Genomic DNA, 26,261 nt, shown 5'->3' with positions numbered 1-26,261 from the left:
AGCTGTCTTCCCCCAGGGCCGGGATGGGGGAGGCCCATCAGGTGGGCACAGGATCCCCTGCCCTAAAAACTCTTATGCCCCAATGGCACCAACTTTTCGCAGAATAACCCCATAGATGAGGTTTCAGAGTCCTGGTCAAAAAGGACAATTGACCAGTATTAACTTCTCTAGGGCACAAACATATATGCATCTCCATATATGAGGTATTTCTAAAATTCTCTGCCTGTTTTTGTAAGATGAGAGAGCGAAGAATCAGGCCTTGAATTTCTCATTCTTTTCCCTCTGCAGAGAGTAACAGTGGTCAGCATAGCACCGCCAGGCATTTCTTGTCCCGGGAAGACTTGGCAGCCGACTACACAGCTGTCTGTGAATGATCTCCCAGGTCCAAGGACAGGAGACACAAACCAGGTGGGTGCAGGATCTAGCCTGGCTTAAGAGCTTTACCCAAGGGCACCCATAACCCTTATAATAATTCCACGGCCCATCGTTCATCTGTACATATATTGTACGTATGCATTACATGCATGTTGGTGTTTGGTAGCACACAGAAAAAGCAGTTGCCTTTTGTATGTCGACCTTGACACAGGAAACTGGCTCACTTCATTTCCTCCTTCTTGGAGCGTCTTCGTAAACATGTAGATTGGGTTTTCTACATGCACAATCACATTCTCTATGAGAAAGCCACTTTTGCTTCTTTTTAAACATGTAGGTCTTTGAGTAGTTCCCTTTACCTTCCACATTAGCTCCAAAATCCAGGAACATATTGAGTGGCGACAAGTGGAGACAAAGCTCATCCTTTCCCAGTTTCTGATCAGAGGGTAAACACATTCATTGTGCCGTTAATTGGAGTTTTTTGGTAGATGGGCTTTATCACACAAGTGAAACCCTCCCATTCCTACCTTGCTGAGCCTTTTCCTCTGAAAGGGGAGTCAATTTTGTCAATTGCTTTCCCCACAACCATTGAGAGGATCCTATGACTTTCCCCCCTTGGTCTCTTAATCTGATGATCATACATTAATGCATTATTAATCACTCAAAGCAACCTTACGTTCTTGAGAAAAAGCCCACTTAATCATGCTAGATCATGCTTGTATATTTGGGAGGATTTGACTTCTGAGAAGGTTATCAAAGATTTCCAGGGCCATCAGAGGCATTCTCCTGTCCTTTTGTTTCTGGTGAGTTTGGGGCTGAGGGTAACTAACACTGGGTTCCTAGAGTGGGTTAGCAAGAGTTGCCTCCTTGTCTATTTTCTGAAAGAATTTGGGTAGTACTGGTAAATAATGTCATTAGATGTTTTCTAGAGTTCATCAGGGAAAAACACAAAACATTTGGAGGCAGAAATGTCATCCTTGCAAGGTAACATCCTTGTTACCATTTTCCTGTCTTCCTGTTGGGTTGTCTTAACTCCTCCAATGTTCATAAAATTTGAATTCATTTTTTATTTCTCCTTCAGTCACAGTAGGGGTTTGTGAGTTTGATCAATCTTTTAAAAATTCCTCTCTCGGGTGCCTGGGTGGCTAGGTGAGTTAAAGCCTCTGCCTTTAACTCAGGTCATGATCTCAGGGTCCTGGGACCGAGCCCCACATCAGGCTCTCTGCTCAGCAGGGAGCCTGCTTCCCTACTCTCTCTGCCTGCCTCTCTGCCTACTTGTCATCTCTGTCTGTCAAATAAATAAATAAATAAAATCTTTAAAGAAAATTCCTCTCTCAGCTCTTAGTTTTCAGTGCAGTGTAATTTCAGTTTCCTATTTTGGATCTTATTTAAACCAATGGCTCTTGTCTAAGGATGGAAACTTGAACCACTATTTTTAATTCTTTCTTATTTTTTTCATATAAACACATGAAACTACAAAGTTTCCTGACACACTTTGCCTTAGCTGTTTCTCACAAATTTTTACCTTCTCGTTTTAATTATCATTTACTTTATTGTCCCATTTTTTTCTTATTCCCCTTTGACTCACTGGTTCTGAAAGAATATGTTTTGCTTTATGTCTGGGTATTTGAGGAGGCTCTACTCATCTTATTATTGATGCTACGTTAATTCTATTGTGGTCAGAGAGAATATTCTTCGTGGTGGGCACTGGGTCATGACTGCTCCTCCTTCCCTGCCTTTTCACGTGATATTTCCCTGACCTGAAAGTAGTCCTTCTCTACCAGGCCACTTGGTTCTTCTCGAATGTAAAGTTCCATCCGTCCCACCCTTGGTTTTACATCCTTCCTACCAGCTTCGAAATCCCCACCAGTCTCCCCTCCTCAGTAATATTTGGTTTATTCGTCAGACTCTCTCGATATCGTAAATTCCTGTGCAGCAAGAGACGCCTTTAAACGTTGTGTCACGAGGGTGTGCCGCAATGTCAAGCCTAGGGTCAGCCCCAAATAAATGTTTGATGAAAGAACAGGTAAGAAGCTGAGGGAAAGGCTGGCCTTTTTGCTGTCCCCCAGCTTAAGGTGGTTTTATGGGCTGCAAAATGAGTTAGAAAAGATTCTGTTTTTAGCAGTAAAGTCTAGTGGAGACACGGCCTGACTCCAAGGCCAGCCAAGCTTGAATGACGTTCTAACTCTTGCATTTGACATATCAGAGGGTTCGATGGGAGGAAGACTTGCTTTTCAAAATAGAACCTACCCAGCTGTTGACTGCATTAATGTACAATCACCATATTAAGAGACTGGGGGAGAAAGCCATAGGATCCTCTCTTGGTTGCAGGAAAAGCAATTGACAAAATTGACTCCCCTTTCAGAGGAAAATGCTCAGTCAGATGCTTTAAGGCAGCATGAGAACAGTATCTATATATTGATCCTTGACTGAAACTTTTCAAAAATTATAAAAGAGACTTGAGTTTTTCCTTTTCCCTACCAAGCCAGTTCTCCCTGGGTGGCGTGTGAATGTGTGTGGATGCTTGGCCTAGTGCAAATGAACGAGGACACTAAGCTACTTTCCACAGACTACAGTGGTAGAGCGTGGTTGGCTTACAAGTTGGTGTGGCCTCCACGGAAGCCGGGCATCCGGGGAGAAACTCAGAAGGAAGAGGCGAGGGAGAGCCATGCCCTGTGTCCGCCCCCGCACCTTGCTTCCCTCCAGGCTGCTGCCTCTGACACAGCAGACTGCAGAAGTCAGCTCCTGCTGCCTTAGCGGTACTGCCTCTGCAGCCTACATCCTGGGCCACGGAAGCTTTGCACAGTGACGTTGGGCTCAACACATTGCCACTTGTACAGGTCAATTCTGCTTCCCTCATCGAGCTGAAGAAGCCAAACACATGAGCAGAGGCCGATTAACAAGAACAACGTATGTCTGGGGCACCTGGGTGGCTCAGTGGTTTAAAGGCTCTGCCTTCGGCTCAGGTCATGATCCCAGGGTCCGGGGATCGAGCCCCGCATCGGGTTCTCTGCTTAGCAGGGAGCCTGCTTCCTTTCCTCTCTCTCTCTCTGTCTCTCTGCCTCCCTGTGATTTCTGTCTGTCAAAATAAATAAAATCTTTAAAAAAAAAAAAAAAGAAGAAGAACAACGTATGTCCGTGTATGTTCTGTCTGGGAACGGACGTCAGGGCCCACTGAAGCCAATTGGGGGGAGGCAGCAATGGGTGTCCTGCCAGTGGGTGTCCTGCAGATTTTAGGACTAGAGGAAAACCGGCCTAGAGCTGGAGCCCTCCATGCCAAGAGTGGAAAGCAGAGTGTTTGTTGCACGCTTGGTATTTACGGTTCTCTCCCTTCTCCCCACAGTGCACCATTCCAAGCCAGTGTGACCTCCGACCAGTGCCTTCAGACCCACAGGCATGGAAACATGCACAAACACCCCGAGCTGTCGGGCCTCTGGCTGGCTCTAGGAAAACAGAAAGCAGCTTAAGTTTCTTTGATGGAACTAGATGCACCGGAGCCTGTGTCCAGGAGAGAAAACCCAGGAGTGAGAGCCCGTGGCTGCCGCCATGTGCAGAGTAGTCTTTTGATTCCTAGTTGCCGAGATCCTGGTTCTTGCAGGAGAAGATGACCCGCGGGTTGGTGGTCCTACCCTCGTGTCCACAAGGAGTCCCCGGACAGATGACAAGGCTGCTGCAAGGCAAGGCTGCTCCTTGCTGGACCCGCTGAAGAGGCAGCTGTGAAATGGTCGACGGGAGGCGAATGAGGCTCAGGTATTTTCTCAGTCGTGTGCGCTCCTACAAAGTCAAGGGAGACATCCCAGCCGGGAAGGCCCAAGTGGACTGAATGAAGGCCAGGCTCCAGGTGTCTTCCTAAAAGTGACGTTGTCCCATCTGACTGCAGCCACGTGCCCTGGCCATGAGCCTTCCCAGCCGCTGCGAATGCTCACGGAACGTGGAAATGTGCCCAACCACAGCTCACGTGCTGTCGCCTCCCACAGCGCTCCCTGTCCGCACGGACGCCAAGTGCCCAGAATGTGTTCAAGGACAGTCTTTTCTCCAGCCACACTCATGGTGCAGGCCCCTCTGACGGCAACAGAGGTGCCCTGACCAGGTGGCCCAGAGGCATCTGGCAGAAGCACGAACAACAGCATCCTCAGGCCCAGCTTTCTTCTCTTTGGTGGTAGCTTTTCTACCCGGAATAGTTTGGCTCTGGCCAGACAGGTCCCCAGCAGACAGAGAAAGGGAACGCAGCTTCTCCACGCCAGTTCTCGTCCTGGACCCTCTCACTGGAACTCTCCCTGTGCCCTGGACGAGTGGAGCGCGGGGGCCGGACTGCACGTGGGAGGAGATGGAGCTCCGAGCACAGGTGTGGTGTGGCCGCTCTCACTGTGGCTGAGGGCTTTGGCCGATGGCTTGCAGGTGCCGGGACGGGAGGACCAGCCCAAGTGTCTTCTGTCGTGTCTGTTGTCAGCGATGGTATCTCTGCTGGAGGGACCAGTGTGCTTGGCCTGGGGATTCTGGCTGGTGTGACTTTGGGCAGGAAGGACTGTGTCTCCCAGGGGAGGTTCTCTGTCTCCAGGTGGGATGGAGGCTCTGCAGGCTGTCAGGACTCCGGGGTTCAGGTCTCAGACTCCCCCAGCATGAGCTTAGGTACGGAGTGTCCCCCTCGGCCCTGCACTAAGGCAGAGTGCTTCAGTCCTGGAGCTGGGGCCTGGGGGGACACGCTGGCCCTAGAATAGTCTTTAGCCAAAGGACCCGCAGATGCCTTGAAAGGAAATGGTCTGAAGTCATGTTAGCAAAGCTGAGCCTTGCCGAGTGCCGGGCATCCAATGATGGCCCCACATCAGCAGATGAGGCTGGCTGCCAAGATGCCAAAGGTGGGACGCAGAGGTTCAGACTGCCGCTTGTGTTGCAAGGCCAGGTTTCCCAACGGGTGAGAGGTAGCAAAGCAGCCGGGTGCAAGGGTTCATCCGAAGGAGCCTGGGAAGGGGCCTGGCAGCCATATCAATTTCATCAGAGTCAAAGGCAGGCCTGGATGTTCAGTTGGCTGTTGTTCTGCCAGTTGGAGAGTCGGCTACTGCAACAACAGGGACCGACCAGCTAGTAAAGTTGGGGGCACTGGGGAGGGTGACTCTGCTCCTGCCCATCAGGACCCCACATGTGACGGAAGTGTGACTCCCGGGCTCAGGCAGAGGTTCAGAGTTGGGGTCGGGCTCCTGATTATACGGCAGGTGGACTGGTGGAGACTGGACAGGTTCCACCCTGGCGGGTCCCGGTTAATGAGGAGGTAACAACAGTGTATCCTTAGGGAAAGCAGAAGGCAAAAGCCTGGGAATGGGGAGCTGAGCCCACGTGGTGACACCCAGGTCCAGAACACGCGGGGAGGTCACCTGTACGGAGGTGCTGACTGCCCCGGGGGAAGAGATGGGGAAGCAGGGATGGTTGGGTCAGTGAAAAGTGAGGCACTGGTGGAAGTGGAGGAGGGACACGGGTCTGGATGAACGGGTGAATGGCCCCGGGCTTGGGGAAAGGAGCAGGTCAGGAAGGGAAGCTTGCTTTACGTTGCCCATGAAGAGCTGTGTTTGCCCTCTGATCTCAGGAACCCGGTATGTTGTTTGGATGTGCCCCGACTGCCTACTCCTCCACGGAAAACTGCGCTGTGGAGCCCGATGCTTGTGACTCATCACTGGAATGTGTGACAGGAAAGGACTGTCCAGTAAAGAGGCGGAAGCAAGGGCACCAGAGGGCAAAGGGTGGGGCTCTTGGCCCTTCTCCAGTCCCTATGGGATTTCTGCCCCTGGTTGTAGGGCTTGGGGACTGTCCTTCCTCCTCCTCCCCACCCCTCCCTCACCCTCTACCACCGCCCCCCCACACTCCCCCTGCATGTGGGCACACTCTGGACTGCTGGTGCTTGTTGCCAGCAACAGGGGGACCGCTGGGGCTCTGGGTCTGAGGTCTCCTCTGCATCTGGCCTGGGGCTGTAGGTGACGCACTCTGTGTCTCTTAGTTCCACTAGCCATTGTTCCTGGGGTCAGAGGAAGCAGAGCCTGCTCAGAGCCAGGCTCTGGAGCACCCCACATCTGGATGGTCTGGGGGCCTGGCTCACTCTAGGTTAGTGCGGGAGAAACGCCACGGGAACTGTTGATGTTGGGCTCTGTTTCTGACGGGAAAAGGTGCACCCAGAGTCAGGGAATGGCTTCACTGGATGTGCGATAAGGGGGATAAGGAGTGCCCCAGCCACACAGGGAGTGATTTTTCCCGGCTTCTTCCTTTCAGGCGGCCGCCACAGGCAACACCCATTTCCCCTCACATCCTACCTTTCCTCCGTGATGGTGGGTCTGGTTTCTGGAACATCTGCTTACAAGGGAAGCTGTCTGTGGTCTGTTCTAGTCCTGGAGCAAGACAAGGACAGCCTTGTTGCAGTCCTGGAAAAGTGTGAGTCTTAAGCATCGCCACGTGTGCTGTAATGCTTTTGCAGTGGGGGCCGTTGGGGTGTCCTAGCCTGCCCAGGTGCTGTACCCCACCACATCCCTCCAGGCAGCTGGCTTCTCTTCACTTCCTTTTACACATCTGACAAGTGACAAACAGCACGAACCCTCGGGGGTCTTCAGGAGGTCCCACGTGGGAGCGAAGGCAGGGGCTGAAGCTGGTCTGTCTGATTCCAGAGCTCATGCATGCACCCCTTGACTGGAGCCCCCTCATCAAGCAGGCATCATGGATGACCATTTCTCCAGTCCCGATGCCCAGCTCCCCGGCTCCCTGTGAGGGTCCCACGCCGCCCACTAGGTCTGAGTTGGCTGCTCTCCTAAGGCCCACACAGGCCACCCTGGGCTCCAGGCTGCTCAGAAGGTGGAAGACAGAGGCAGTAGTCGCCCCACATCATCCCGTGTCCCATGTGTTGTAGCCTGGGGACAACCACACAGCTGCTCGTGGGAACTCTTCTCCCAGATACAAGGACACAAGAGGCGCTGCAGCTGGGGGCAGAATCTGCTCAGTGTCACGGCCTCAGGTCCCAAGGCACAACCTCTCCTGGTCACTTAACCTTGCTCTGCCTTCGGGAGAAGGAAATTCCCTCCAATTCCTACTTTACCAGAGACCTTTTGGAAAGCTATGGTCAACTTCATCAATTACTTCCCCTACAGCTTTGAGAATGCAGATGGCTTTTCTCCTTTAGTCTCTTACTATAGTCAGTTGCACTGACTGCTTTTACATAGGAAACCAACCTTGTAGTTTCTGCTGCAAGTTTCTGCTTCCACTTGGTCATTCTAGAGGATCTTTTTAAATTTGGTTAGGATTGATTTTCTAGCATGTTCAAGTTGCCATATCTGTGTTTGTGAGGTATAGTAATCCGTACACTTATTATTATATTTTGGTAGGAAGGTCGTGTTAACCTCATAGAATGGATTCGGAGAAAGTGCCTCTATTTTCTGAGACTTTGTATAACACTGGTGAAATATCTGCTATGTGTGATGAAATTCACCAGGAGAAATCTTTGAACCTACAATTTTCTTCCTAAAAAAGGTGTTTATAATCACCTTATCCTTTGAATGTCTTCTAATCTGTAGCAGTGTCCCCCCTTTTCCCGGATATTGATAATTTGAAATTTCTCTTTTTATTTTGTGATTAGTCTTAGTAGACATTTATCAATTGTATCAGTCTTCTACAAATCTAACTTTTGCTTTGTTAATTTTCTGTGCTATTTTCTTTTCCATACCTGTATTTTTATCTATTTCTATTTTGTAATTAATGTGCTTTCACTTCTCTGCTTTTAGGATGGAAACTTAAATTCCTGTTTTTAGATCTTTCTTATTTTTTAATATAAACACTTAAAGATGCAACATTCTTTTACACACTGCTTTAGCCACATTCTATTTGATTTATAACCACTGGGTGGCTCAGTCTGTTAAGCATCTGCCTTCAGCTCAGGTCATGATCCTGGGGTCCTGGGATCAAGCCCAGAGTCAGATTTGGAATCCCTACTCAGTGAGGAGGGTGCTTCGCCCTCTGCCTGCCACTCCCCCTGCTTGTGCTCTCTCTCTCAGTCAAGTAAATGAATAAAATCTTTTAAAAATTTTTTATTTGTTCTGTTTATCATTCAGTTTAAATTATTTCTAACTTTTTATTGTTCCTTCTTTTACCCATTGGTTATGTGAACATATGTTTTCCTTTATTTCTAAATATTTGCAGATTTTCTAGATATTTTAGTTATTGGTTTCTGCTTTAATCCTGTCATGTTCAGAGAAAAGGCTATGTATGATGCTCAACTTTGGAAATTTGTCAAGACATTGTTTTTGACCCAATAAATGCCTAAGTCATGAACATTCCAGGTTCACTTGAAAAAGAAGTATGTTCGACCCAGCAGTTGCACTACAAGGTATTTATCCAAAGGACATAAACATAGTGATCTGAAGGGGCACATGCAACCAACCCAATGTTTACAGCAATGTCCACAGTAGCCCTACTATGGATACTATGTCCATACTATGGACATACAGATGTCCATCGACAGAGGAATGGATAAAGAAGAGGTGGTATATATACACGATGGAATAATATCCAGCCATCAAAAAGAAATACTGCTATTTGCAGTGATGTGGATGGACCTAGAGGGTATTACGCTAAGCGCAATAAGTCAGAGAAAGACAAGTACTATGTGATTTCACCCCTATGGGAAATTAAAGAACTAAAACACATGAACATAGAGGGAAGAGAAGGAAAACTAAAATAAGATAAAAACAAAGAGGGGGTGCCTGGGTGGGTCAGTGGGTTAAGCCTCTGCCTTCAGCTCAGGTCATGATCTCAGGGTCCTGGGATCGAGCCCCACATCGGGCTCTCTGCTCAGCAGGGAGCCTGTTTCCCCCTCTCTCTCTGCCTTCCTCTCTGCCTACTTGTGATCTCTCTATCAAATAAATAAAAATCTTTAAAAAGAAAAGAAAAAAGAAAAATCTGCTCCAGAACCCATACATAGGCATAGATACTTGCACATAAATAAACTGACTGGTAAAAGAGAACATGGTGGACTGAAATTTGGAACCCATTACTGGGTGTGACTCCCATGAATATGTGGTTTAGGAGACTTTGTGTATGTAAGCAAAGTTACTAACCAGTTGATCTTCAAATGGGATAATCCTGGACTATCTGGGTGGATCTAGTCTAATCTCAGGAGCCCTTAGATGTAGATTAGTTTCTTTGGCTGGTTTGTAAAAAGGAAGGGGAAGCACTAAACCCACTGTCACTGGGTCAAAAGTCAAGGAGGACACATGGAAATCGTAAGCAGGAAATGAATTCTGAAAAAACACAAAACCAAAACAGATTATGAAAGAGGGCCCAGGGCCCCAGATGACAACTGTAACCCAGGCCTATACCTTGAGTTTGTCCCTGAGGATTTTTTATTCAGAACACCCAGCAGAGCCCTCGAACTTCTGATCTGAAGTTCAAGTGTTAACAGAACCTGGCAGCACTCGGAGACTTTAGAGGATTGGAGGTTTATTTAACACCAGCGGGATAAGAGGAGAGTGATCTCCAAAGGTCTGAGCCCTGAGCACAATCAGGGAGGGTAACTTATGTTACTCTCCACATACTTGAAGGTAACATATGTTACCTTCCACATACTTGGTACTTTTGGCGCGTGTGGGGAAAGGAGATAGGGAAGAAGAACCTGGAAGGGCTTTGAGAAGGGGACGGGAATTCCCTTGCTGGTTTGGTCTGCCATCTTAGAGTACAGTTTCCCCCCTATCACAAGGGCTCAGGGACTTCAAGATGATAAATCAGTTATGGTTTTCAACCAGTGATATTGTTTTCAACCAGTGATTTTATTTTTTAGAGCACTGATAGAAAACAAATACAGGGACAGACATGCAAGAAGAGGAAAGAATTGAGACAGAAAAATGTCTGATACAGGGTGGGATCAACGTGGATAAGGAAACTGCTTCACTTTCTGTGGCTTCTTTAACTATATACATTAGGCGGAATCAGGTTAAGTAAGGTATCATTTATACATGACGCCTCATTATAATATCACTCAGTTGTGAACTGGGCAGGCTACAACATCGACAGGTAGCCAATAATCTATACCATAGCCAGCATCCTGGCATTAAAACGTTTTTCTTTCAGCCCATATATTTTTGGTTAGTGTATGGGTTTGCTGCAGACTTCTGCACCTATCACTCAACAGTGGGACTCCAGGTGTTTCTAGTACATGGGACTTTCAGGGCTAAAACCAAGACAATCTGGTTAAACTAACGAGGGAGGCCTCTGCAGGGTGTCGGCTTGTGCTTTGTCTTCAGCTGGACTTCTGCTCCCTCATCAGATGGGACCGAGAACTTGCATTTTTAACAAATTCTCAGGTGATCCTAAAGTTCTACATGAGTACTTGGATGACGGTGATGATGACATGAAAAAGTTTCATACCATTCTGGCCATGGAGTTATTAGATTTTCACAGACATACACAACAGATAAGTTTATTACCTATAAAGCATGACCATTCTTAACTATTCACTAAGTGGAATTGGATCAGCATAAAGGTCTTCAACCTCATCATCTTCATGTTGAGTGGGATGAGGAGAGAAGAAGGAAGAGGAGGGGGAAGGTCTTGCTGGCCCAGGGGCGGCAGACATGGAAGAGGTGGAAGGGGAGGCAGGAGAGGCAGGCACACTTGATATAACTTTGTAGAACTACATCATAATTTTTGTATGACTTTTTTGGTTTCTCATTTCTCTGAAAATGTTTCTATACTGCACCAATCCTTCTTCCCATTTGCTTTAGTTTCAGTGTCCATATCATAGAAGAGTCCCTGTTATAAAGGAAGTCAAAAGCAGTCTTAAATAACGCTTCTGCCTGATTTGAGTGTATTATGTAAACATTTTAAATACTATTAAGGAGGCTCCTTGTTGAGTCAAAGCATTATATATTTTGACAAATGTCCCCAATGCCTCTGCAAACAAGTATCAGACTTTCTGTATCAGAGGAGTGTATGCCAGATCCTTGGGATGACATTGCCAATGATACTAACATAAAATAATAATCATAATCATAATGACGGTCCTAGCTCTTCTGTACTTACCATTATGTTCCAGGTCTGCTACTAAGCTCTTTTTAGTCATCTCCCACAAAAGAGGTGGTTTTAACTCATCTATTCACTGGATTTTAAAGAGGCTGGTCCTCACCTGTTTTGGAGCATTAAAATCCTCTGGAGGGTTTATTAAAGCAAAGACGTGGGGCCCTAGCCCAGAGTTCCTGATCCAGTAGGAGTGAAGTGAGGCCTGTACTTGTAACAAATTCCCAGGCCATGCTGTACTGGTCCGCAGGTTGGAATCTGCTGAATAGGGAACTTTAAAAATCACTACATTCAAGAATTATCTGCATTTTTCATTGTGAATACTGACTCGGAAAGGAGAAGTGAGTTATCCCACTCCCCTACACAAGGAGGAAGGTCAAGGTATATGCGTCACCTGTTTGAGGTGAAGGAGGTGATTGAAAGGCCACTGAAATCTGTGAGCTTCTCCTTGGAACTCCTCAGAGCCACACACCTCTGTCTTTGGAACTTCAACACCAGGTGTCTCAGAAAACAGAACGTCTGCTGCCTAGATGCAGTCAGAAACTACATTACCCAGAAAGCATCCGACGTCGGTGGACGCTCAGCCAATGACAGAGAGCGGAGAGGGGTATTTCCGCCGCACGGTGGACCGGCCTTCTAGTGTCTTCCTTGCGGCGACTTTTGGTTGTAACGGGGCTGTGTCAAATTGCGCTTCTGCTTCTAGCGCTGAGGAGAGGCCGCACTCAGAAGAGTCTTCCAGAATGAGCAGAGGACAGTGAGGAGGATAGGACCTAAATCCACGGTTTTGTATGAGCCCGACAGCACCTGTAACGGGGCTGTCCCTCTCGCCTGTCCGGCGCCTCCACACTAGCCCTCCGTTCCTGAGACACCCGCTGGGGACCTTGTTGATCCTTTACACAGCGGACACCGAGGTCCCTGGTCACCCGGCCCAGGACTGGGGTGAGGGGTCGGCTGAGCCCGCTGGACACGCTTGAGTCCCTGCTTCTCGCGGTCTCGCTCCGCCCATGAGGGGGTCATGGCGGCGCCGGAGCTGGTGAGTGGAGGGTCGCACAGGCTCACGCGCTGGGGTCCTCCCGGTTCAGCCCACAGTGATATTGACCCTGGGACTCTCTGATGAAGTTTTAGAATATAAATTAGGTTCAGTGGGGGTGGGGTCCAGAGCCAACCACGGAGAAAGAATTCTTGAGACATCTTTAGTGCAAAATGGGGTTTTTAATTAAAGCACAGAGACCGGACCTGTGGGCAGAAAGAGCTGTTGCCCCGGGGTCGTGAGGGGTGACAGGTTTTATTTGGTGGGGTTGTGGGATGTAAGGAAAAGGGAGGTTTCAATAAAACTTTCATATGCTGAAAGGACTTAAATATACCTGAGGCCTTGAGGCCTTCCCATTGTCTGGTTAAGGTGGTTTTTCCTCTCTAGCGAGGTATTTGCAGAAGGTTGGGAGATTCCTGGAAGAATGTCACACATGTCCCACCCAGGAGTGCGGGGTGGGAGGGAGGTTGCAGGGTGTCAGCTTCTGCTTTGTCCTCAGCTTGCTTGCTCTTCCCTCATCATCGTCACCATTCCTTAGTGTTCTTGGATCAGAAGGTTCTGGAGGAATACAGTGGTGGAGGGAGGTAGATTTAATCACTCCTAACCCAGGGTTCTGCACCCGGATCAGAGGTTAGAAGGGGAGGCCTGCATTTCTGCCTCTGACCTCAACTTGCCTTTCCGCAGCCATTGGCCTCTATTCCTCTGGGTCTAAAATTGGAATACTGTGTGTATTAAGGATTATTCTCTCTCAGTTGAGGGAACCAGAGGGCTTATGTGCGTGACATGTGTCCTTCATTGCTCAGAGAGCAATCAGCCTGGATGCGATTCTGAGGGGGACCAAGCTGGTCCTGCTCTGCTCTTAGGCTCACACCAGGGAGAGTCTGGCCTTTGGGCCTCCTTGCCGCAGACCTCTACCCAGCTGGAAGCGGGGAGAGGGGATGGGAGCTGCGTTTTTTGAATTGCTCCTTCTCTGATTGGTGTAGAAGGTCCCTGGGCAGGTGGGAACCCAAGACAGTCACCAGATTTAAGTTTGCAGTTGCCATCTCTGTATTACAAGTGAAGCCGGTTTGTAGCTTGCAGCAGAGAATCCATTTTCCTGTAGAACACATTTTCTTACTCAGGTTCCCCCACTTTCCAAAGGTTTGGATTTAGCCACTGGCTTTTAGGAGAGACTACATTATTAGTAAGACAAAAACAAAAATCCTCTTGGAGTTTCTTTTGGTTGATGAGAACAGGTGCTAATATAAGTTTTTCCTAAAAGCAAAGTTAGCAGTAAGGGGGACCTTGAGAAAGTTGGAGGATACTTTTCACTTGACTGCATTTTGGCTTAGGGATGTTTTCCTAGGAACACTGTGCTTTCAGGTAGTGGTGGAGACCTGTCTTGAAGAGTGAGTCCAATATTCATTATGGACAATATACAGGAATGCTGTGTCTCTTGGGTTGTAAACACAACAGGCCTGGAGTTACTCTCTAGCAAGTCCTCCCGTTCACTCGTCCTAGCTCTGACTACCTTTGGGACTTATGTTACTGATTGATCTTTCCTCGCCTGGTTGCTCCCCAACTTCACTCCAGCCTCATTCCAGTGTCCCCTGACAGAGGCCTTCCCTGGTTACCCCACCTAAGTCCCCTAATGTTCACAATCAGTTCATTCTCTTGTTGTTTTTTGAGGTCTTAGGACCATATGACTTGATCTTGGTCATTTCTTTAATTTCTTGACGGGGACCCTTCCCCAGCCCCAGAGTGTGAGCTGCTGTTCTCTGCTCCATCTCCAGGCCTCGAACAGTGCTGGACCTGACCAGTGTCCAATCAGGGATTGAGGAATGAAAGATTTTTCCCTCTGGGACTATGTCATACTTAGACTAAATCTAAACCCCCCACCATGGCTGGACCCGAGGGACTGGGTGCAAATCTTGCCCCTTCTCATTAGACATACAACTCTGTTCCACTTGGCTTTGAGCCACCGTTTGCTACTTGTGAATGGAGGTGATGGCGCTTACCTCATGGGTTTACGCTCTGCTCCTTACCAACTGCATTAGATGATCATGGTTTTGTGTCTTTCTCTAGTGGCTTCCTGCACAGGAGGCTTTGCTCTTCCACATCTTTTATTCTGTCAGAGGCACCATGTACCTCCCTCCTGAGCTCAGCACAGAGCTAGGTTCTCAGGAGATACTCAGGGGTTCAGACCTTTGGCCTCCGGCAGAAGTCCAGAAAGGCCTACCAATAGGTTCGCATCTCATCTAATAGATATATGGCCGCCCACCATCTCTGATTGATGTTCTAGGCTTTGGTGTTCTTGCAAGACATGGCTATGACCTTCACTGGGGAGGAATGGAGACATCTGGACCTAGCCCAGGGGACCTTATACCGGGAGGTGATGTGGGAGACATGTGGGCTTCTGGCCTCACTGGGTAAGGATTCAGTGCTCTCCTGAGTGGTACCCACAGGCTTTCATTCCACTCTTTCTCTCTAAGCATGGTTGATGAAGGTCTCTGGGACCCACCTTCTTGTCTCCCCACAGCCTCAGCATATTCTGTGCTAACCTCTTATTGGCCTTGCTGTGTGTGCAACAGGGATTATTGTATAAGAAACGTAATTCTCAACATTTTTACCAAGTGTCCAGCATAAGCTGGCCTCAATCTGATGTCCTTATTCCAGATCTCCATAAGAACTAAAGTGATTGGTTCAGTTTGGTTGGGTCAAATGTCCTCACAGCCCATTTAGCAGGACCTGTGGGTAATAGGAAGTTCTCCAAGTGGGTGAATCAGACAAACAGGAAGATATTTGACATCAGTGCTCATGGTATTTTTCTAAGTGGCACAATCTCAACTAAATGGCTTTGGCCCCTGGTACCTGCACAATTGTCTCTTATTTCCTAAGGCCTGCGCCTTGCTTCTCTGCTGCTGAGGGAGATCATTTTAGAGAGTGTACAGACATGTCATCAAATGGTGTTGATGGGCATCTAAGAAAGCTCTTCCTTTTTCCTTCCTCTTTCCTGCCTTCTGATTGTTGTTGGAAGAGTCTGGGCTTGGTGCTGCATCTTTAGCTCTCCTGTGTCTGTTGGCCGATTTCCCCTTTCAGAAAGAAGTGCTGTAGAACACACAGACTTAAGGAGGCACTGTGAGCTTCCTGGGCCCTGATACAGTTACTTTATTTTACTGTCTTTTTGTTTAGTTTTGTTGTTGTTGTTTAAAGGTTTTATTTATTTATTTGACAGAGAGAAAGACGGATCACAAGTAGGCAGAGAGGCAGGCAGAGAGTGAGAGGAAGCAGGCTTCCTGCTGAGCAGAGAGGTCAATGTGGGGCTCGATCCCAGGACCCTGAGACATGATCTGAGCCAAAGGCGGAGGTTTAACTCACTGAGCCACCCAGGTGCCCTGATTTTATTATCTCTTTATAGTAACCTTGACTTAGCCCAAGTGACCTAATATCTGTGAAGTGCTTAGAATAGAACTGGGAACATAGCAAGCATGACACATGTATTTATTATACGTACTAATCAGTAAAACCCAAATATTTTTGCACTGAAACCTGAAATGGCGAATTTTCCCAGAAATCTGAATACGAACTGATGGAGGCCCAAGGTCTCCCTTTTCCCAGACGTCCTGATGGTTATCTTGACGGGGCTCTCCCAGCCTCTTGTCCACATTGTCTCTCCCTGGAGGTCAGTCATCAGTGCAGTAAATGGTGGTAGAGACCACTGTGACTAGTTGTTGAAAGGAGATGCACAGGGAATAGTATTCTAGGTGGAGGGACTAACAGGCACCAAGTCCCAGTGGGGACAGGGATTCAGTTCCACGACATGATGAAGGAAGGCCTGATTTAACTTTGACACTCCCGACTCCCTGAGCTCAGGGCCAGGCATCCAGCAGACACCAGTGACCATTCACTGTGGGACAGCTGGATGCATTCTGGCCTTCAGTATAGGATCTTCCAGTCTGAGTTTCTGAGGGTCCTGGTGCCTTAGTTACTGGTTTCTCTAGAATCCTCCTGTCTCTAAGTCTTCACATTTGGCAAAATGGATTTAGAGTGTGTCCCAGGAAACCCCCTCGTGCTGATTTCACCCCTGAAAGACGTAATGACTTTGCCTGATGAGAAGCCCTGAGGTGACGCTGACTCCTGGCCTGGCAGATGCCAATCGAGGCGTGTCTGTTCGCTTGGTCAAGGCCATCAGGCCGGTATCCTCGAAGTAGCCATGGGATGCTACAGCAGCAGGTCGGGCGGCAGGCCCCCACCTTCAGCTCTGTCTTCCCAACTTGGAGTAAAGGCTTGCTCTTCAGAGTGGGTAGCAGATTTAGGTCACGGCCAACTTCGGACATCTGACAGCAGTAGATGCCGTTCAGCAGGTGATTTAGTCCAGTGTTTTTAGCCATCTTCCGGCCCTGGAATCACCTGGGGGGCTTTTCAGACTTCCTGTGTTCTGTCCCTACACCAGAGATTTGGTTTGATTTGTTCTGTGTTCAAACCAGACATCTCCAGATAGTTCTGATCCACGAGGAGGTTGAATTCTACTGGCTTCATTAGGGAACACCTTCTGGAAAGAGTCGTTTCCTTTCTGGAGTTTCATGGTGGTGTGTGAAAGGTGTATACTCCTGTGTGCTCAAGACCTCCTTTTGTATTTCCCTGCGTACCCATGCCCCATTTCTCTCTCCATGCACAGGGAGCCCTGTTCCCAAAGCAGAGCTGATCTCCCTAGTGGAGCAGGGGCAGGAACTGTAGACAGTGAAGAGAGGCCTCTCCAAAAGCGCTTACACGGGTAGGTGGCTGACAGCCTGGCAGGTGGGGATCCTGGCAACTGACAGACTCCCAGGAGATTACTGCATCTGAAATTCCATGGGCAGGTTCTTTTCGTGGCCTTTCTGGTGTCTTGTTTGGTGACGTAGTAGTCCAGCCCTGTTGGCCCTTTCTTTCCATCCCATCACACTGTTCTTTATTAGGGTTAGGACATGGTATACTGATTAAGAAACAAGCTCTAAATGCTTGGCCAGTCACCAGTCTCTTGACCCTGGGAAGTTGCATGATCTTGCTGTACGTTTGACATACAAGTTACACTATGTTAATTCTCTCCTGTAAAAGATGAACTCCAAAATCTAGGTGGGTCATCAGATAAGGAGTTTTTTTCTCATTCATGCCATGGTTAAGGTGGATCAGCGGGGGAACTCCATACCACATATTTAGCCAGGGATCCAATGCATTCTGTTGCTTTAAGGATGCCCTGGCATCATCCCACTGGCCAAGAGGAGTAGGAGAGAAGGGGAGTACAGGTGGTCCCTACCTTAGAGTCATTCAACTTTGGATTCTTCCACTTTACAGTGGTGTGAAAGCAGCATGCATTCAGTAGAAACTAGACTTTGAATTTTGAGTTTGGATCTTTTCCTGGGCTGGTGACATTGCAGCGTGACTGTTTCTCCTGATGATGGGCAGCGGCAGCGAGTCACAGCTCCCAGTCTGCCATGCAGTCGTGTTGGTGAACAGCCAGTGCACTTATACCTTTGTGTTTTTCACTTTCAGTGCAGTAGTCAATATATGCATGAGATATCCAGCACTTTATTATGAAATAGTCTGTGTTTGATGATTTTCCCCAGCTGTATGCTAATTGTAAATGTACAGAGCATGTTTCAGGTGGTCCAGGCTAAGCTCTGTCATGGGGTGGCTTAGGTGTACTGAATGCATTTGATGGATTTATCAGGATGGGACCCCCCCATCAGAAGTCGAGGAAGATCTGTAGTCTATCCACTCGCGCAGGTATGTCACTTCCATTCACGTTCCATTGATAAGAGCTGGCCATTAGCCTGCATGTTGTGTCAAACTGGGAAATGAATGTTTTAGCAGTTTTTTAAGTGGAGTCTCTCAGGTTTTCTATAGTATCATGGTATCCGCAAATAGTGAAAGTTTTCCTTCTTTCTTACTGATTTGGATTCCTTTCATGGCTAGGACTTCCAGTCTATGTTGAATGAAAGTGGTAAGAGTGGACATCCCTGCCATGTTCCTGACTTTTTAGGGGAAAAGTTCTCAGTTTTTCCCCCATAAAGGATGATATTTGCTCTGGGTTTCTTATAGATGACCTTTATTGTGTTGAGGTATGTTCCCTCTAAATATGTTTGTTGAGGGTTTTTATCATGAAGAGGTGGTGTACTTTGTCAAAGGCTTTTGCTGTCTTTGTTGAAATGATCATACGCTTCTCATCCTTTCGCTTATTGATGTGCTATATCAGTGTGATCAATGAACCAAGTAAGAGAAAAGCTCTAAATGCTTGGCCACTTCCCATCACATTGATTGATTTACAAATGTTGAATGACTCTTGCAACTTAAGAATAAATCCCACTGGGGCGCCTGGGTGGCTCAATGGGTTAAGCCTCTGCCTTCAGCTCAGATCATGATCCCAGGATCCTGGGATCAAGCCCCGAATCGGGCTCTCTGCTCAGCCAGGAGCCTGCTTCCCCCTCTTCCTCTGCCTGCCTCTCTGCCTGCTTGTGATCTCTCTCTTTCTGTGAAATAAATAAATAAAATCTTTATTAAAAAAAAAAAAAAGAATAAATCCCACTTAGTCATGGTGTTTTTTTTTAAATGAGAAATTGAATTAGTGATTTATTTTTTAATCTTTTTTTCTTCCATGTTTTTATTTAAATTCCAGTTGCCTACAGTGTAATATTAGTTTCAGGTGTAGAATTTAGTGATTCATCACTTTACATACAACACCCATTGCTCATCACAAGTGCTCTTTGGTTTGTTTGTTTGTTTGTTTGTGGGACAGAGAGAGAGAGATCACAAGTAGGCAGAGAGGCAGAGAGAGAGGGGGAAGCAGGATCCCCGCTGAGCAGAGAGCCCGATATGGGGCTTGATTGCAGGACCCTGAGATCATGACCTGATCCGAAGGCAGAGGCTTAACCCACTGAGCCACCCAGGTGCCCCATAAGTGCCCTTTGTAATACCCCTCACCTATTTAACCCATTCTCGTAGCCCACCTCCTTTCCAGTAACCATCAGTTTGTTCTCTATAGCTAAAGAGTCTATTTCTTGGTGTTCCTTCTTTTCGCCCCTATGTTCATTTGTCTTGTTTCTTAAATTCCACATGAGTGAAGTCATATGCTATTTGTCTTTCTCTGACTAGTTCACTTGGTAGTATACTCTCTAGCTCCAACCATGTCGTTGCAAATGGCAAGATTTCATTTCTTTTTATGGTTGAGTAAAATTCCATTGCATATATACAGCACATCTTCTTTATCTATTCCTCAGGTGATGGACATACAGGTTCTTTCCATGATTTGGCTGTTGTCGTTCCCTGCCAGTGTTGTGTTGTTATTGATTTGTCCCTTTATGATTGTTACGAACTGTTTCATGTGTTTTGGTGCTCCTATGTTGATTGCATAAGCATTTACTATTGTTATATTTTCTTCTTGGACTGTTCCCTTTATTAAGATGGACACTTACTATATAGTGTCCATCTTTGTCATTTGTTAGTCTTTGTTTTAACGTGTCCAAAATAAATAGTGCTGCTCTGGCTTTCCTTTGGCCTCCATTTGTATGATAGATGTTTCTCTGTCCTCTCATTTTCTCTTCTTCCTCCCTCCCTCCCTCTCTCCCTCCCTTTCTTTCTTTCATTCTCTCCTTCTTTCGTTTTCCCCTTCCTTCCTTCTCCCTTCCTTTCTTCCTTCCTCCCTTCCTCCCTCTCTCTCTTTCTCTCTCTTTCTTTAATGTAGGCTCCACACCAAGGCCAGAGCCCAATATGGGACTTGACCTCATGACCCTGAGATCAAGAACTGAACTGAGATCAGGAGTTGGAGGCTTCTAGAGGCGCCTGGGTGGCTCAGTGGGTTAAGCCTCTGCCCTGGGCTCAGGTCATGATCCCAAGGTCCTGGAATCCAGCCCCGCATCGGGCTCTCTGCTCAGCAGGGAGCCTGCTTCCTTCTCTCTCTCTGCCTGCCTCTTTGCCTACTTGTGATCTCTCACTCTCTGTCAAATAAATAAATAAAATCTTAGAAACCTCCAACTCTTTTTCTTTTTTTTAACAGACATATGAAAAAATGCTCAACATCACTCTACATCAGGGAAATACAAATCAAAACCACAATGAGATACCACCTCACACCAGTCAGAATGGCTAAAATTAACTCAGGAAACAACAGGTGTTGGCAAGGATGCAGAGAAAGGGGAACATGCTTACACTGTTAGTGGGAATACAAACTGGCAGCCACTCTGGAAAACAGTATGGAGGTCCCTCAAAAAGTTAAAAATAGAGCTACTCTATGACCGAGCAATTGCACTGCTAGGTATTCATCCAAAGGATACAAACATAGTGATTTGAAGGGGCACATGCACCCCAATGTTTATAGCAGCAGTGTCTACAATAGCCAAACTAAGGAAAGAGCCCAGATGTCCCCTGACAGATGAATAGATAAAGAAGATGTGGTGTAAACACACACACACAGGAATATTACTCAGCCATCAAAAAGAATGAAATCATGGGGAGCCGGGTGGCTCACTGGTTAAACCTCTGCCTTCAGCCCAGGTCATGGTCTCAGGGTCCTGGGATTGAGCCCCATGTTGGGCTCTCTGCTCAGCAGGGAGTCTGCTTCCTCCTCTCTCTCTGCCTGACTCTTCTGCCTACTTGTGATCTCTGTCTGTCAAATAAATAAAATCTTAAAAAAAAATGAAATCTTGCTATTCACAACAATATGGATGGAACTAAAGGGTATTATGCTAAGCAAAAGACAACTACCATATGATTTCATTCATATGTGGAATTTAAGAAACAAAACATAAACATAGGGGAAGGGAAAGAATAAAGTAAGATAAAAACAGAGAGGGAGGCAAACCATAAGAGACTCTTAACTGGGGCGCCTGGGTGGCTCAGTGGGTTGAGGCCTCTGCCTTCAGCTTGGGTCATGATCCCAGGGTCCTGAGATCGAGCCCCACATCGGGCTCTCTGCTCAGCAGGGAGCCTGCTTCCTCCTCTCTCTGCCTGCCTCTCTGTCTACTTGTGATCCGTATCTGTCAAATAAATAAAATAAAATCTTTAAAAAAAGAAAAAGAGAGAGAGAGACTCTTAACTATAGGAAACAACCTAAGGGTTCCTGGAGGGGAGGTTGGTGGGGGGACGGGGTAATTGGATGACGGGCATTAAGGAGAGCACTTGATATAATGTGCACTGGGTATTCTATGCAACTGATGAATCTCTACACTCTACCCCTGAAACTAATAATACACTGTACGTTACCTAAATTGAATTTAAGTAAAAAATTTTAAGTGTCAGAGGCTTAACCAACTGAGCCACACAGGCATCCCTCTGTCCTATCGCTTTCAATCTGCAGGTATCTTTCAGTCTAAAACGAGTCTCTTGTAGGCAGCATATAGATGGGTCTTGTTTTTATATCCATTCTTTCACGCTGTAACTTTTGATTGGCGTATTTAGTCCATTTACATTCAGAATAATTATTGGTGGATATATATTTACTACTATTTTATTACTTGTTTTGTAGTTGTTTCTGTAGTTTTTCTCTGATCCTTTTTGTCTTTTGCTCTTTCATGTTTTGCTGATTTTCTTGAATGATATATTTGGATTTCTTTCTCTTTATTCTTTGCATATTTATTAGTGCTTTTTGGTACATGGTTACCACCAGGTTTTTATATAACCTCTTCTGAATATAATAGTCTATATTAAGTTGATGGTCATTTAAGTTCAAACCTATTTTCTCCTCCCCTCCTCATGTTTTAGATATATATTATTATATTTTATAACCTGTTTTTGGTGATTTCCCTGACTGATTTTTTACAGAAATATTCATTTTTACTGTTTTTGTGTTTTTTACCTCAATACTGTCACTTTTGGTCTGCCCTTTCCCTAAAAGCATCCCTTTTAATATTTCTTGCAGAGCTGACTTGGTGTTCATAAACTCCCCTAGTTTGGGGGAAGCTTTTTATCTTCCTTCTATACTGAATGATAGCCATGCTGGATAGAGTATTTCTTGGCTGCAGGTTTTTCCCTTTCAGCACTTTGAATATATCCTGCCACTTTCTTCTGGCTTGCAAAGTTTTTCTGAAAAATTCCCCTGCTAGCTTTATGGGGTTTCCTTTGTAAATTATTGACTCCTTTTTTTTTTTTTTTTCTTTATCACTATCACATTTTTTTTCTTTAACAGTGCATTTAATTTCACAGTATGTCTTGTTGTGCATCTCCTTTTGTTGATTTTGTTGGGGTTCTCTGTGCCTCCTGGATCTGGAGATCTATTTCCTTCCCCAGATTAAAGAAGTTTTCAACTATGATTTCTTCGTATAGATTTTCTGCTCTCCTTTCTCTCTTCTTCTTCTTCTTTTTCTTCTTCTTCTGGGACTTTTGTAATACAAATACTGTGTTTGATAGAGCAACTGAGTTCCCTAAGTCTGTTCTCGCTTTGCATTATTCTTTTCTCTCTTCTATTCAGCTTGATTACTTTCCATTACTCCGCCTTCTAGTTCAGTAATTCAGTTCCTCTGCTTCTTCCGTCTTGCTGTTCATTACATCAAGTGTGTCTCTCATGGCGCACCTGGATGGTTCAGTTAAGCGTCTGCCTTCAGCTCAGGTCATGATCTCAGGAGTCAAGCCCCACACCCCACTCTCTGCTCAGCGGGGAGTCTGCTTCTCTCTCTCCCTCTGTGCGCGCGCTCTCTCTCTCTCTCTGTCTCTCAAATAAGTAAATAAAGTCTTTTAAAAAAAAGTGTTTCTCTCATTTCATTTATCGTATCCTTTATCTCGCTGTTTTATTCCTTGTGTCTGTATTAAGGGTCTCATGCATGTCTTCCACTCTTTTCTTAAGTCCAGTGAGTATCCTTATAATCATTGCTTTAAGTTCTCTGTCAGGCATGTTACTTAATATCTTTTTGCTTAGATCTCTGGCTGTAGCCATGTCCTGTTCTTTCATCAGAGATAGATTTTTCTATCTCCTCACTTTGCTTCTCTATGTCTGTTTCTGCGTGTTAAGATAAGTCAGCTTAAAAAAAAAAAAAAAAAAAAAAAAAAAGCTCTTAAAAGTAGTGACTCTATGAAGAGGTCCTGGAGTGCCCTGTCATGTGATGTCTCCTTGTTCAGAACCTTGGCCCTTCAGGAGAGTGTCTGATGTGTGTTGCTTACGTCCTGCTGCTGTGTCGGAGTTACTTTTCCTTTCAGTGCTGTTGTCCACACTGTCTCTGCCTGTTGTTGGCGATACTTGTTCTCTGTGGTGTTAGTGGGACCCAGGAAGGCCAGCTCCTGGGAGTAGGGCCCACCTGGGAACTCAGGAGCAAGGTGGCCATATTAGCTAGATTGGCCCTAGGCCACTAGTCCTAGGATCTAGGATCTCCTGAGGCCCTGCGGTGGCTGGGGGCACAAGGCTGAGCACAGTACACAACATTGGCTGGAGCAGGCTGCTCTGCGCAGTGCAGTGGTTGGGGTGTCTTGGTGGCTAGGTGTAGCGCGTGGCAGCAGCTGGGCACTTGGTGGCTGGGCACAGTGCCCGCTGATGATGGGGAGTGTGTGGCTGGTCGTGGCCCGTGAAGGTGGCTGGTGGGAGTGACCAGGCAGGGTGTGCAATGGCACCTGTGGGTGTCTGGCTAGGCAGAGCTTGCAGTGCTGGCTTGGGCGGTGTGGCTGGGTAAAACACAAGCGTGGCTGGGGGCACACAACTGGGTGTGGCACGGCAGATGTATGTGGCATGCATGGTGGCAGGTGTGTTCTCCGTGGCTAGGCTGGGCGTTTGAGGCTTTTACAAATTTGCCCTGAGCCCAGGGCCTAGGCTGGCAGGCTTGGAATGGGCAAGTCCTCAAGAGAACTCATGGGTGTGGCACACTGCTAGTGGGTTAGGTAGCAAGGGTCTGTGCAGCCCTAACCCCGCAGGTGGCTCGGTGCTTATGCAGGGGTGGGAGGTGTGGAGGACAATGGCATCTGCTAGCTCCCTTGTTTTTGGAGAAGTCCCACAACAGTCTCTGAAATCAGTATGAACAGATCTGTATCCTGTTTGCCCCTAGTGTTGTGTGAACTGCCATTTTAACTTTGCTTCTCAATGCAGTCTGTTGTTTTTTTAAGGGCAGGGACCCAGCTGTCACTTGTCTTCCTGGCTCCTCTAGTGCTGAGTCAGCTGACCTCCAATTTCCAGGTTTCAAGTCCCACTGATTTTACAAACTCACAGAAATCAGCCCCTCTGGTTTTTATTTGTTTGCTTGTTTATTTATTTTAAGATTGTATTTATTTATTAGAGAGAGAGAGTGCATGTGAGAGGGGAGGGCAGAGGGAGAAGCAGACTCCTGGCCAAGCAGGGAGCCGGATGTGGGACCCTGACTCTGGGATTTCAGGATCATGACCTGATCATGACCTGATCATGACTAGTCGCCCAACCAACCGAGCCACCCAGGCACCTGCCCTTCTGGTTTTTGAAGCCAAATGCTCTGGGGCTTAGAGTCTTCCTCATGTGAGCTCCCTGGGTTGAGGGCCTGTTTCTCCACCCTCTCCGAAAACACAGTTCTCTCCCTCCTTTAGACAGCCTCCCTGTGTTTTTCTGACCTTCCTAACCTTTCAGATGCAGCTTCTTGTCTGTATTTACTTGTGGCATTTGTTCTGCCAGTCTTCACATCACTCTGTGGCTTAGTGACTTGCACGTGGATGCTGTCTCGTCGAAAACATGGGACAGGGTGAGCTCAGCACCCACCTAGTCCACCATCTTCCCAAGCTCCAGCCTTGGTGAAATTTTCTTATACTTCCTCATTCTGTAGGTTCATAGTTTCCAACAATTTGGAAATGTTTCAGGCATTATTTCTTCCAATGATTTTCTGTCCCTCTACCTCTCTTTCAGTGCCTTCAGTGTTTTAATTCCATTGAAGTTGTTTCACTGCTCATTGATAATTTTTTTTTCTCTCAGTTTCCTTTCAAATAGTTTCTACTGCTACATCACCCAGGTTCCTCAACTTTTCTTCTGCAAGAGTTCCTGCAATTTTCTTTGCCCTTAGTCCCATCCACTGTATTTCACGCCGTAAATGTTAGCTTTCATCTCTTCTAGTTAGACTGGGGTCTTCCTTAGATCTTTCATTTTCCTACTTAACATGTTCAGTCTTTCTCCTTGCTTCTAAGACATATGGAATACATTATTCTGTTTTAATGTCTTCTACTTTTACTTTTATTCTATTCCTATTTTAAGTGATTGGTTTTTCTTCTGATTTAGGTTATATTCTCTTGTTACTGTATATCACCATTTACTTTTAAGTAGATGTCAGATATGATTTGTGAATATTTTTGCACTCTTACAAATATTTCAGTGGGGAGACTGGTATTCTGGCAAAAATTACATAAACAAATGTAAACTGACAACTTTAGCACTGCCTGTGAAAGGTGGGGTCCTCAGAAGGGCCATCAGGACTGCTCTCAATTCTCTGCATTTAGGCATCTGTGAATCTGTCTTCTGGTATGTCTCCCGGGGGCTCAAGTGATCGCTGATTAGCTTTCATGTTTTAGTAAAAGGAAATTTTTCAAAACATACAGCCTTTGAATAGTCATGAGTACTAGTCATCTGTGCATACTTCCTTCTGTTTGCTTTGGGTGTCTGTTGTGTCTGATATGTGGAAGTGTAACTAAATGGCTTACAGAACCGAGACTCTCAGCTCTCTCTCCATCCTGGTACTTCTAGGGAGTCCACCTTCAGCCTGGAAGCATAGGTTGAGGGTCCTCAAAAGGTTTGTAAAACAAAACAACAACAAGAAAGTGCCACCACAGAGAATCTGAACAATTTTAAAATAGCTCTGGGCCTTTGCTCCTGTGGGAAAACTAGTAGACCCTGCTGTAGAGGCTGGATTCCTACAAGGGTGCCTTCTAGAGGTGGTCCCTT

The 26,261-nt window shown here is 46.5% G+C and overlaps 1 long non-coding RNA gene across 1 annotated transcript in view; it reads left to right on the top strand.

Moving 5' to 3' along the window:
- The first annotated feature begins 12,036 nt into the window (after window positions 1-12,036).
- LOC131817853 (uncharacterized) overlaps window positions 12,037-26,261 on the top strand; it is a 26,193-nt gene continuing 11,968 nt past the window's right edge. The window contains exon 1 of the long non-coding RNA XR_009348610.1: window positions 12,037-12,442. This is a non-coding gene — a long non-coding RNA (uncharacterized LOC131817853). The remainder of the gene's footprint in view (window positions 12,443-26,261) is intronic.

This window comes from Mustela lutreola, chromosome 16 (genome assembly GCF_030435805.1).
Source record: "Mustela lutreola isolate mMusLut2 chromosome 16, mMusLut2.pri, whole genome shotgun sequence".
NCBI lineage: Eukaryota > Metazoa > Chordata > Mammalia > Carnivora > Mustelidae > Mustela > Mustela lutreola.
This window is presented reverse-complemented; position numbering and strand designations above follow the sequence as displayed.